Consider the following 14,189-nt stretch of genomic DNA (forward strand, 5'->3'; position numbering starts at 1 on the left):
CCAGATAGTCTCTAAAAATGTCATTGACAAAGTGTTGGAATGTTGCCGGAGCATTACAGAGCCCAAAGGGCATGACTAAATATTCAAAATGCCCGAAACGGGTACGAAAGGCGGTCTTCCACTCATCCCCTTTGCGTATGCGGACAAGGTTGTAGGCCCCGCGGAGGTCCAATTTAGTAAAGATGACCGCGGACCCCAGACGCTGAAATAGTTTGGGTACCAAGGGAAGAGGGTATCGGTTCTTAATAGTTATTTTATTGAGTTCCCGGTAGTCCACACAGGGGCGAAGGGAATGGTCTTTCTTTTCAACAAAAAAGATGCCTGCACCCGCGGGTGACGTGGATGCACGGATGAACCCCTTCCTCAGGCTGTCGTCGATATAAGTTTTCAGGGTCTCAAGTTCAAGTCCTGTTAAGGGGAAGATCCTTCCGAAGGGGACTTCGGCACCAGGAAGGAGCTCGATGGGGCAGTGGCCCTTTCAGTCCTGCACTCTCTCAGGCGCCGATCGATCTGGATGGTCAAGTTGATTAAAGCATCCAGGGTCCTGGGAACTCCTACCCGGGCCAGCTCATCTTTTAGCGATTCGGACAGGCCAAGGCGAAACTGGTAGCAGAGAGCCGAGTCGTTTCAGGATGTGTCAGAACACCATTTGCGGAATTCGGACACATAGTCCTCTGCTGGTCTGCGACCCTGTTGTAGGGCATGTAATGCGGCTTCTGCAGTGGCGGTCTGGTGCGGGTCCTCATAAAGCAGAGACATGGCCTGGAAGAAGGCTGTTAAACTGTCAAGTGACTCATCCTTGTTCTCCATGAGGCGATGAGCCCAGGTTTGCGGTTCGCCAGACAGCAGCGAAACGACGAAGCCCACCTTAGTGGCTTCCAGGGAAAAAGTCCGCGGTTGGAGGGCGAAGTATAATTCGCAAGCGTTGCGGAAGGCTCGGAATTTGCTACGTTCTCCTGCAAACCTCTCGGGCATGGGAACTTTAGGTTCAGGTGGCAGCATTATTACTGATGGAGAAGCGGATGCCCCTGAAGTCGCAGAGGCTGTGGCAGGAGTGGATAAGGCTTGGACCCGATTTTCCAGACGTGTATAACCTTCTTGCAGGGTTCGGACGGCCTGGGTTAGTCCCTCCAAATGGCGGCAGAGTTCCTGCATTGGATCCACTCCCTGCGCGGGCTCGGACATGGCTGTCCGGTACTGTCACGTACCTTAAGGATGAGCCCGACGTGCAGGAAGCGGCAGCTGTTACTCCTCTGATCCTGGGACCCCTGGTAGAGTAGACAGGGGGAACAGGAATGCAGAGTCGCACAAGCGCCAGGGATGACGCTGGTGCAGGGGCCGGATGGAGCTTCTGCGGAGTCTGAAGAAGTCTCTGAAAGGCAGGTGCAGCCCGGTAGGTAGCAGCCTGGATGCAGCAGCACTGGAACAGCAGGTAAGCCGGAAAGGAAGGTATTCGGAGAGTCTGGCCGCAGCAGGTCCCAGAAGACTGAGACGGGTCCCAGAAGACCGGAGAAGCAGGAGCAGCCCGACTGGCACAGGAGAGGCCAAGGTAGTAGAGGGGTCGTCTAGCCGGGTCGGCAACAGGCGGACAGCGGAGTACCAGGGATCAGGCAGAGGGATGGTCTGAGCAAGTCGAGGTCAGGGCAGGCGGAAGACAGGAACAACGAAGACAAGCCGGGTATCAGGATCTGGATCAAGCAGGAGTAGTCAGTACAGGTACAGGTACAGGTACAGGTGGTCTCAGGAAAACGCTGCAGACCGGACAGCAAGAGGCCAGGCTCCCAGGACACTTTAAATAGGTTGTTTTGGGGCCAGATGGACGCCTGCACGTGCCCGCGCGCCGTTACCGCCGATGCGCGCTCCCGCGCGCCGTTACCGCCGATGCGCGCGTGCACGAGCGCGATTGCGCGCGCCGATGCGCAGCTAGCGCCCTCTGGTGCCCGAGGCAATTCATGACACCTGGCTAGTTTTTGCGATTCGGCACTGCGTCGCTTTAACTGACAATTGTGCAGTCTTGTGATGTGGCTCCCAAACAAAATTGGCGTCCTTTTTTCCCCACAAATAGAGCTTTATTTTGGTGGTATTTGATCACCTCTGCGGTTTTTATTTTTTGCTCTATAAACAAAAATAGAGCGACAATTTTGAAAAAAAAGCAATATTTTTTACTTTTTGCTGTAATAAATATCCCCCAAAAACATATATAACATTTTTTTTCCTCAGTTTAGGCCGATACGTATTCTTCTACATATTTTTGGTAAAAAATCGCAATAAGCGTTTATCGATTGGTTTGCGCAAAATTTATAGCGTTTACAAAATAGGGGATATTTTTATTGCATTTTTATAAAAAAATGTTTTACTACTAATGGCGGCGATCAGCTTTTTTTTTGTGACTGCGACATTATGGCAGACACATTTTTGGGACCATTGTCATTTTCACAGCAAAAAATGCATTTAAATTGCATTCTTTATTGTGAAAATGACTGTTGCAGTTTGGGAGTTAACCACAGGGGGCGCTGAAGGTGTTAGGCTTCACCTAGTGTGTGTTTACAAGTGTAGGAGGGTGTGGCTGTAGGTCTGACGTCATCTATTGTGTCTCCCCTATAAAGGCGATGACACGATTGATGCGCCGCCACGGTAAAGCACGGTGAAGCCGTGTTTACATACGGCTCTCCCCGTTCTTCAGCTCCGGGGAGCGATCGCGAGGGGGCGGCTATAAACGAATAGCCGCGCCCTCCTCCCAGATCGCTCCCCGCGGGTTTACGACCGCCGCATGTACCGGGGGGGGTCCTGATCGGACCCCCGACCCGCGGAAAGGCGGGGACGTACATGTACGCCCATATGCCTGTACGTGCCATTCTGTGGACGTACATGTACATGCGGCGGTCGGTAACCGGTTAAAGTAGTACAGGAACCTTTTCTGAAGTCGGAGCAACTTCAGTAGTGTACATTAAAGCGGTGGTTCACCCTCCTTAACATGATTATAGCATTAAATTCGGCATCGTAGCGCGAGCTACAGTATGCCGGTCTTAAATTTTTAATCCCCGTACTCACTGTGCTATGGATCATTGAAGATTCCGACTCCCGCGGGGAATGGGCGTGGCTATGGAGAGGGAGGATGATTGACGGCCGGCTCTGGCACGTCACGCTCCCCGAAGACAGCCGGAGTAGGTCTCGGCTCTTCACGGCGCCTGCGCACAGGCTATGCGCAGGCGCCGTGAAGAGCCAAGCCTATTTCGGCTATTTCCGGAGAAGCGTGACGTGCCAGGGCCGGCCGTCAATCACCTTCTCTCACCATAGGAACGCCCATTCCCCGGAATCTTCAATGATCCATAGCACAGTGAGTACGGGGATTAAAAATTTAAGACCGGCATACTGTAGCTCGCGCTACGATGCCGAATGTAATGGTAGTAAAAAAAAAAAAAAATTTTTTTTAATAGGGTGAACCCCCGCTTTAAGATGGCTCTCATTTACTTCTATAGCATTTCTTATGTCCAGCAACTTGGGGCAACTTGAGGACTTACAAGTTGACATGTGCATTTGTTTTCGTCCGAATGCATTTTCGTGCGAATTTCGAGTATTTTCTTTATTGCTTTAACAAACTAAAACGAATGCGCAGAATCCGAAATCCGAAAGTTCTGACATAAAAAAATGCTTCATTTTAGTTTTCGTTGCTACAACAGTTCGATATAGATACGAGATTCGACATGACACTGACAATAGCGATCTGTGTTTATCGAACCTGCGGTCGAATGTGCCTAACCTTAACTCTATAAGACCTCGTACAGACGAGGGGATATCCGCTATATTCCTCCTCCGGATTTTGATCCGATGGCTTGTACACACCATCGGATCAAAATCCGCGCGGAAAACATCCGCGGTGACGTGTCGCGCCGGCGCCGCGACGATGACGCGGCGACGTGCGCTACGCTGGAGGGTAACTACTTCCACGCATGCGTCAAATCATTACGACGCATGCGAGGGATGGGAGTGGACGGATTGATCGACCGAAACAATCAGCTGGAAACGATTCAAGCGGATAGATTTCTTAGTACGCTAAGAAATTTCTATCCGCTTGAAAACGATCGGCCGGACGAATCTCCGCGGATAAATATCCGCTAGGCCATACAGACGACCGGATTTGTCCGCTGGAACTGATCCGCAGATTAATCCCAGCGGATAGATCCGGTCGTCTGTACGAGGCCTTAGTCTGAGATTTTTCGGCATAGAGAGAAAAGATTCGACATAGAGAGAAAATATTCGACATTATAGAGACAGTGTTGGGGTAGACCATTCGACATGAACGACGAAAATTCGACGAAGCAGCGAAACGCATACAAAAGTTGAAACTGGCATTGAAGGCTTATGGTGTCTGTCGAAAGTTCTAAGAAGATCCGACAAGGAGCTAAACTGTACGATGCTGCAATCGTACATTTCCGGTTAAATGCTCGGCCCATAGGCTATAGAAGAATTTGAATGTTGGTTGACTAGTAATATAAATTTATAAATATAATTATTACTAGTGTCATACAACATTAGAATTCTTCTATAACTTGTAGGCGGAACATTCGACCTGCAAATGTACAATTGTGGCGTCGTACAGTTTAGTTGCTCCGTCGAATCTTCTTAGAACATTCGACAGACACCATAAGCCTTCAATGACAGATTCAACCTTAATTAATTTGGATTTTCTAACTAATGCATTTTTTAACGAACCAAAATAAATAAAAACGAATTTCAGGAGTAACTAAATAAATTAATTTTTTGGACGAAAACAAAATTCCGAAACTAAATATTTCAGTGTGCACATGTCTACTTACAAGTCTACTTACAAGTCGGATCCCAAGTTGCTGTAGTGTGAACCGGCACTAAGACCCACCTTGATTATTCCTGTTACAGATACTTAGCTAGATTCAGAAAGATTTACGCTGGCGTATTAGTAGATACGCCGACGTAACGTAAATCTAAGCCGTCGTAAGTTTAAGTGTATTCTCAAACTGAGATACACTTAAACCTAGCTAAGATACGACAGCCTGCGCCGTCGTATCTTAGGGTGCAATATTTAGGCTGGCTGCTGGGTGGCGCTTCCGTTGAGTTTGGCGTAGAATATGTAAATGCCTAGATACGCCGATTCACGAACGTACGTGCGCCCGTCGCAGTAAAGATACGCCGTTTACATAAGGCGTTTTCCGGCGTAAAGTTATTCTATCAAATAGCTGGCCTAGTCAATGTTAAGTATGGCCGTCGTTCCCGTGTCGAAATTTGAAAATTTTACGTCGTTTGCGTAAGTCGTCCGTGAATAGGGCTGGATGTAATTTACGTTCACGTCGAAACCAATACGTCCTTGCTGCGTACTTTGGAGCAATGAGACTGGGATATGTACACGGACGGCGCATGCGCCGTTTGTAAAAAACGTCAATCGCGTCGGGTCACCCCCCCATTAACATAAAACACGCCCCCTCATCCTCATTTGAAATAGGCGCGCTTACGCCGTACCCATTTACGCTATGCCGCCGTAAGTTAGGAGGCAAGTACTTTGTGAATACAGCACTTGCCTCTCTGACTTAAGGCGGCGTAGCGTAAATATGATACGCTACGCCGCCTTAAAGATGCGGCGCCCTACTTGAATCTGGCTAACTATTCTTGGCAATTAATATTTTGGTCTGTTGTCATTTGTCCTTTCCACTAATAATGCGCCTGTTGAAAGATCTGTGGATCATGTTATTCAGTATATTGAACAATACATTTAACCGTCTGACTTCATAGATCCAATCTCAATAAACAAATGTGTTTGTGATTGAGGTATTAACAGTAATAATTGACATTATGATCAAACAAGTGGGAAAGTGGGTTTCCCTTGTTTGCTTGGATTTTACTAAACATAGGCTTATTGTTTTAAATTACTATCTGTTTCCTATGATAAATGAACTTCCTCGGCCAGTGCACTGTTGGACTGAAGCTTTGCCCAACCGTAGAATCTCAGTACAAACAAGTTTCACACCTCTACAACAATGTATCTGTTTATATCACATTGATATCACTGATTTTGAGGGACTGTGCCTGATTTGGAGCAATGTCCCTCTGTCCCTCATTCCTCCTCATTTGTCTCTCATTTTGGTCTGATCTACATGGTTGTACAGTATATAAAATGCACTATTTATCTTTCAAAAAGTGTTTTCCAGTGCTAAACCTTTCATCTGATTTATAAATTGCTGCATTTGTAAATTCCAAAAGCCAATATAAAGGAATAGTAGTGGTAAAAAAAAAAAGAACGTGTGGGTTTACCAATCTTGTTTTTTTGTACAATTCTCTTTTAAGGGGGTGTGACACGGGGGTGTGTCCTATGCCTGCATACTTTTGCTGCTAGGTGTCCCTCATTCCCATCTCAAAAAGTTGCAAGGTATGCTCACTGTTCTTGTGTGTTGTGGTATTTTTGGTAAGAAAACTTCTGCTAGAAGAGCTATTGGAGACAGCATGGGTCTGTATACTTGGTTGCTTTTCAGTTGAACACTCCTACAGGTAAGAGAAAGGAGAGACATCTTCATTTTCTTAACCTCCCTGGCGGTATGATTATGTCTAGGATTTTGTACCAAAAGTGGTGCAATTTTTGCATGGAAATTTGGTGATATGTATTGTAGGCCTGCAATTCTTAGTAATTACTTACTTAACCACTTAAAGCCCGCCGCACGACTATTTACGTCCGCAAAATGGCACGGACAGGCAGATGGGCGTATATATACGTCCCCGCCTTTCCGTGGGTCAGGGGTCCGATCGGGACCCCCTCCGCTGCGTGAGGCGGGCGGCTTACCTCGGGGAGCGATCCGGGACGACGGCGTGGCTATTCGTTTACAGCCACACCCCCCTACAGTTGTAAACACACACTAGGTGAACCCTAACTCCTACAGGGCCCCCTGTGGTTAACTCCCAAACTGCAACTGTCATTTTCACAATAAACAATGCAATTTAAATGCATTTTTTGCTGTGAAAATGACAATGGTCCCAAAAATGTGTCAAAATTGTCCGAAGTGTCCGCCATAATGTCGCAGTCATGAAAAAAATCGCTGATCGCCGCCAATAGTAGTAAAAAAAAAAATTAATAAAAATGCAATAAAACTATCCCCTATTTTGTAAACGCTATAAATTTTGCGCAAACCAATCGATAAACACTTATTGCGATTTTTTTTACCAAAAATAGGTAGAAGAATACGTATCGGCCTAAACTGAGGAAAAACAAAATGTTATATATGTTTTTGGGGGATATTTATTATGGCAAAAAGTAAAAAATATTGCATTTTTTTCAAAATTGTCGCTCTATTTTTGTTTATAGCGCAAAAGATAAAAACCGCAGAGGTGATCAAATACCACCAAAAGAAATCTCTATTTGTGGGGAAAAAAGGACGCCAATTTTGTTTTGGAGCCACGTCGCACGACCGCGCAATTGTCTGTTAAAGCGACGCAGTGCCGAATCGCAAAACCTGGCCTGGGCATTTAGCAACAAAATGGTCCGGGGCTTAAGTGGTTAAACCTGACCAAACAAGACTCTAGTAGACATCCCAGATGTGATAAATTTGAAACACAAAATCATGAATTATAATCTAATAAATAATATAATTGTATTCAATAATGTAATAAAAAATAATGAAATGTGTCGAACAAAGAAAATTCAATAAACATCCTGAATGTGATAAATTTTGAAGCATGGAACTGGACAAAGTCCGACGTTACAATCAGGACAATGTAACCTTGTTTCTTTTCTGACTTTCTTTCTATTGCCATCTCTCTTTGAACAGCAAACACATCCTGGTAGGTGCTGCCTTTTTTGCGGTTGGCCGTAAGTAGTCCATAAAATGACGACCAGTCAGACGTTCTGGGTTGACAACGTCAACAGTACATTGTCCGGGTCTGTACACAGCTACTGATGGTGTCTGGTGGTTGACAAAAATCTGCTCAGCCACCTACCAGATAAAGTCAGAATGAACAAGAGGCATGTCACTCTTTGCTCTATACAGGCAGTGCCGGCCCAAGACATTGTGCTGCCTGGGACCAAGAATGAAATGCTGCCCCCCCCCAAAAAGAAATCACGCCAACCAAAAGGCCCCCACATTCATTATTTTATATCATGATAACTAAAGGGGACCCGTAATGGCTCTATACATGTATATAGGAGTATAAAGAGGGCCTGTCATGGCTCTATACATGTATAAAGAGAACCTGTCATGGCTCTATACATGTATATAGAGGACCTGTCATGACTCTTTACATGTAAAGGAATATAAAGAGGACCTATCATGGATTTATACATGTATAAAGAAGTATAAAGGACCTGTCATGGCTCTATACATGTATAAAGAAGTATAAAGGACCTGTCATGGCTCTATACATGCATATAGGCGTATAAAAGGACCTGTCAAGGCTCTATATGTATCCAGGAGTATAAAGGGACCTGTGAATTGCCAACGGCCAAAGATGTCTTTTGCGCAAACTAATCAATGTACGCTAATTGTGTTTTTTTTTTTGGTACCAAAAATATGTAGAAGAATACATATTGGCCTAAATATGTGGGGAAAAAAGGACATTAATTTTATTTGGGTACGATGCCGCACGACCGCGCAATAGTCAGTTTAAGTGACACAGTGCCATATCGCAAAAAATGGCCCGGTCATTAAGTGGGCAAATCCTTTCGGTCCTTAAGTGGTTAATCAGGGCTGGGCAAGGCAAGTCCCTCTCAGGCTCTCATATCTCATACAACTTGTGATGTCTCATACAACAGTTTTGCTTCAGACTCCACCACCAGATGCGGATTGTCACTTGCCACACGTTGCAGATTGTCACCTGCCACACGTTGCGGATTGTCACCTGCCACACGTTGCAGATTGTCACCTGTCACACGTTGCAGATTGTCACCTGTCACACGTTGCAGATTGTCACCTGGCACACGTTGCGGATTGTCACCTGGCACACGTTGCGTATTGTCACTTGCCACACGTTGTGGGTTGTCACTTGCCACATGTTTCGGATGGTCACAGGCAGCGGAGCGGGCTGAACAGGCGTATGCCGCCCCCCTAAAAGTGCCGCCTGGTGCCCATGGTACCACCCGGTCCCATCATAGGGCCGGCCCTTTATACAGGATATAAGCATTCCAAAGGCATTGTTCCAGAAGATGCCTGAAAATCTTCTTATAATATTATTTTGCTGTTTGCGCATAGCTGGGAAAAATGTCATTGCCTGATCGGCTCTGTCGACACCTTCCATTGTGTTGTTATGTCTTTCATGACTTGCGGCTTCAGCACATCTTTCCCAACTTTGTGCGGACCATGGCAGTGGAGGTATTGTGCACAGTACTTATGAGACACACGTCCTTCTTGTCTCACCATCGCAGCCATCATCTTACCCTTCTGAAAGGCAACCATTTCTCCAGATTTGAGTTTTTTCTTGGCAAACATAGATGGCATGTCACGTCGGTTAGGCCTAACGGTACCATATGCATCAGTTTGGTTTTGTAGCAAAACCTCATACAGTTCCGGAGACGTGTAGAAATTGTCTGTTGTCATACGATATCCTTGGTTCAGCAATGGCTCCAGCAACGTAAGGACAGATGATGAGGCCATCCCATAGCGGCTGTACCTGGGGTTGAACTTTGTGCCTTTACCGGTGTAAATGACTGAATTCCAGATGTATCCAGTTGATGTCTCGCAGAACATGTAGAATTTGATGCCAAACCGCGCTCTTTTGGATGCAATTAACTGTATCCAGCTCAGGCGTCCCTTGTAGGCCTTCAAACTTTCATTCACACTGACGTCCCTTTCTGGCACGTAGGCCTGCTGAAAATTGGTCACAATCATTTGGCATACCTCCCAGATTTTTTTTAGTTTGGGCGCAGGATGCGTGGCCTCATCAAATTCTTCATTATTCCTTAAGTGGAAATACTTCATGATGAGAGAAAACCGGTATTCTGACATCAAGGTGCCAAAAAACGGAGTGGCCAGTAACTTATTGGTGGTCCAGTACGATTTCTGGAGTGGTTTCCCCACCGCCCCCTGAAGAATGATGAGTCTGAGAAACTGCCAGATGTCCTCTTTAGTCACCGGTTCCCACTTTCTGCTTCTGGAAAACCTGGCATGCAGCGTAAGCGGATTGCTGATCATGGTAGCGATTTGTCTCTGTGACAATTTTTTCAATTACCTCAGTGAGGAATAATTGCAGGTATGCCAGAGGGTTGTCACCAGTGGCGGTTCGTCCATAGAGGGCGCTGGAGCGCCGCCCCCTCTGGCTCTCACCGCCACTGAGTCAAATAACATACATTCATGCATTGCACGAATCTATGTTATTTTCGCCGCTGCAGCTGTTATTCAGATGGTCGGCGCTCAATTTCCGGCCATCTGAATAACGCCAGCTGGTTGGCTGTAGGGAAATGTCTATCAAAGCCAGCGGCTCTGATAGGCTTTCCCAATACAGCCCGGAAGCTTATTCTCGGAGCGCACAGACTGTACGCCCCTTGAATAAGATGACAGGCGTCTCAGCCAATCAGGTTGGCCGGTTCTGGCTACCAGTAACCTGATTGGCTGAGACGCCTGTCAGTCATCGAGGGCGGGAGAAGACATCGTGGGACGTGGATGCCTAAAACCAGTAAGGTAAGTGCCGGGCGGAGGGGGAAGAAAGCAATTTACAGGGCACAGTGGGGACAATTGGCACAGTGGTGACAATGTATGGCACAGTGGCTGCGTTTAATGGCATGGCACAGTGGTGACAATGCATGGCACAGTGGTGACAATGTATGGCACAGTGGCTGCGTTGAATGGCATGGCACAGTGGTGACAATGCATGGCACAGTGGTGATAATGGATGGCACAGTAGCTGCGTTTAATGGCATGGCACAGTGGTGACAATGGATGGCACAGTGGCTGCGTTTAATAGCATGGCACAGTGGTGACAATGGATGGCACAGTGACTGCGTTTAATGGCATGGCACAGTGGTGACAATGTATGGCACAGTGGCTGCGTTTAATGGCATGGCACAGTGGTGACAATGGATGGCACAGTGACTGCGTTTAATGGCATGGCACAGTGGTGACAATGTATGGCACAGTGGCTGCGTTTAATGGCATGGCACAGTGGTGACAATGGATGGCACAGTGACTGCGTTTAATGGCATGGCACAGTGGTGACAATGTATGGCACAGTGGCTGCGTTTAATGGCATGGCACAGTGGTGACAATGCATGGCACAGTGGTGACAATGGATGGCACAGTGGCTGCGTTTAATGGCATGGCACAGTGGTGACAATGGATGGCACAGTGACTGCGTTTAATGGCATGGCACAGTGGTGACAATGTATGGCACAGTGGCTGCGTTTAATGGCATGGCACAGTGGTGCGAATTGATGGCACAGTGACTGCATTTGACGGCATGGCACAGTGACTGCGTTTAATGGCATGGCACAGTGGTGCGAATTGATGGCACAGTGGCTGCATTTGATGGCATGGCACAGTGGTGCAAATTGATGGCACAGTGGCTGCGTTTGATGGCATGTAACAGTGGCTGCGTTTGATGGCATGTAACAGTGGCTGCGTTTGGGCACAGTGAGACTGCATTTTTTTTTTCCTTTGTGCCCCCCCAAAAATTTGGAGCACCAGCCGCCACTGGTTGTCACGCTCAACATCTACCTTCATCCCAGGTGATCCAGTGAGCGAGAATCTCGGGTGTTACCTGGTCCGTATCGCAGTCTATAGGGCACCAAGTACGCACATCGCTGAGGTCAGGTGCAGGATCATCGCCGTTGTCACTTGCTAGATCAGTGTCAGTGGCAGACGAAAAATCTCCCGACGACTCACTATCGCTGAGTTCTGCGAGCAACTCCGTGTCACTCAACTGGTCCAAAAGCGCATTTGTAGCAAAGTGGCGCTTTTTTGATGCCATGTTCTAAATATTTTTTTATGGCCACAAATGACAGTAAAATGTCAGGCAAGGGGCACTGTACAGTGATGGTGTCAGATATGAGGTGATACAGTGTAATCCTCTCAGATTACAATGTATCACCTCCTTTTATGTGTGTGTGTCACTTTTCAAATTTAAATTACCCGCCCAGTTCCGCTCCCATGCACCGCTGCTGCTCGCAGGGAAATAAACCAGGAAGTCAGGTAGCGGTCGGCGAGGGGACTCCGCTGCAGGCTCTGCAAAGCTACCCTGAGCCTGACTCAATGTTACTGCTCCTAGCAGAAAAAATCAACCCCGAGTCACGTTCGGGATTACCGCCAAGGAGGTTAAAGGCACTGACCCAGCAGGGCTTTTATGATAAAAAAATGCCTTATTACAGCGTAGTAGCGCTGCACAGTGTCTGTATTTCACTGTCCATATCTCCTAATGCAAGTTTAATAGGTCAGGTCTGGCCTGATTGAAAGTGTAAACGTAAAGAGGCCTTTAACCTGCAAGAGGAGACATTTGAGTCTGAAAACTTACCATTGCAATGCATTAGGGTAAAAAAAAAAAATGCTGTTTCTCTCTCCCCCTTTCCCAAATATTTACCTAAGTTCTGTATCGATCCAGTGCTGTGCCCATCTGCAGATTTCTTGTCCTCTGTCCCAACTCTCACAAGCTTGGCTGGAAATATCAGGAGCCATAGGCTCTTTCTACTGTTAGTCAAATCCGGTGAGCAGAGAGCAGTGGCGGGGGCCAAGCCATGCTGCGTGTGCCCACAGGAAGCAGCTACCTATGGGGGGGGGGGTGCACCAAGAAGGGGATGAGCCTAGAGCACTGGCAGGGGAAACCCAGATGAGGAAATTCAGACCACTCTGTACAATACCATTAGAAAAAAAAATTAAGCTTTAGTCCCCTTTCACACGGGGCGGATCAGTAATGATCCGCCCGTGAACCTCTGCTTGCTCAGCGGGGATCGCTCCATTGATCCCCGCTGAGCCGGCAGATGACAGGGCGGTCCCCGCACACTGTGCAGGGACCGCCCTGTCTTTTCTCCGCTCTCCCCTATGGGGGGATCGGATGAACACAGACCATCTGTCCGTGTTCACCCGATCCGATCCGCCAGACGGATAAAAAAAGTAGGTTTTTTCTCCGTCACACTTTGGCGGATCAGAGCGGGTCGGATGTCAGCGGGCATGTCACCGCTGACATCCGCGGCTCCATAGAGGAGCACGGAGCGCCCGTTCAGGTCCGCCTAAAAAACTGGCAGGCGGACCTGAACGGGCCGCCCGTGTGAAAGAGCCCTTACAACCAATTTAAGATTTAACATGTTACAAATTAATATAGGCATACTGCAGCAACATTCAGCTTTATCAGAGCAGCAAGACAAATACATTTTTTTTCTTAAATTGTTTATTTCGGTTTCTGCAGTTTTCTTTCCTATTTTCTAAGCATATGCATTTGCCTTCATATACTAATTTGTATATTTGTGTTGACTACCTAATTGATCAACACAGATAGCCTCAGTGAATAAGAAGCACTAGGTCTCCTATTATTAATGCCCAGGGTTTTAAATTACTGTCTTATTAATCATTAACTTTGGTGAGGCTACTCCCATATATACCCAAGCAAAGATGGGTGCTACAAGAATCCAGAGTGCTTTCATTATTAGTTACTAACCAAGGCATTTTGGGGGTTCACACACTTCCCTTTTCATCATGTTATAAAACTTTAGAGACTGCCTGAACTCCGAGAGATTTAAAAATGTTTTAAATACCATTTCAAATGTTGACTCCAGCAAGTAATGCAGTATTAGTAAGAAGGACTCCATTGTTGCCACATTTAATACAAAGCGCTTGAATATCATCACAAATGTAAGTGTTCTGACTTCATTAAACTTTTCATATGTAATATAGAGTTACACTATGTGGCCATTTTTTTCTTCTATTATATGACACAACCCTTCTACATCTATTTGGGATTCCCTGGACCATCATTTCTATGAGACAACCTATTAGGAAGTCATCTTTCCCTGAGATTCTCTCTATCCTGCTGGTGTTTTGTCATCTCTGGCACAGCATCCTGAAGTCCATAGGATCGCCCAAATGACATTGTGGTTCCACCATGCAAGCCTTTTTGACCCATTGAGCGTAGGTTCTCTAGGGTCCATACATTCTGGTAAGCCTTTTACCTGTGGGGTGATTCCCTTCAATTCATCACTTCTTCACTTGCACAGATCTGCATGGTTTGAAGTCATCACCATATTTTGAACTTTGTCA

Source organism: Rana temporaria, chromosome 1 (genome assembly GCF_905171775.1).
Source record: "Rana temporaria chromosome 1, aRanTem1.1, whole genome shotgun sequence".
NCBI lineage: Eukaryota > Metazoa > Chordata > Amphibia > Anura > Ranidae > Rana > Rana temporaria.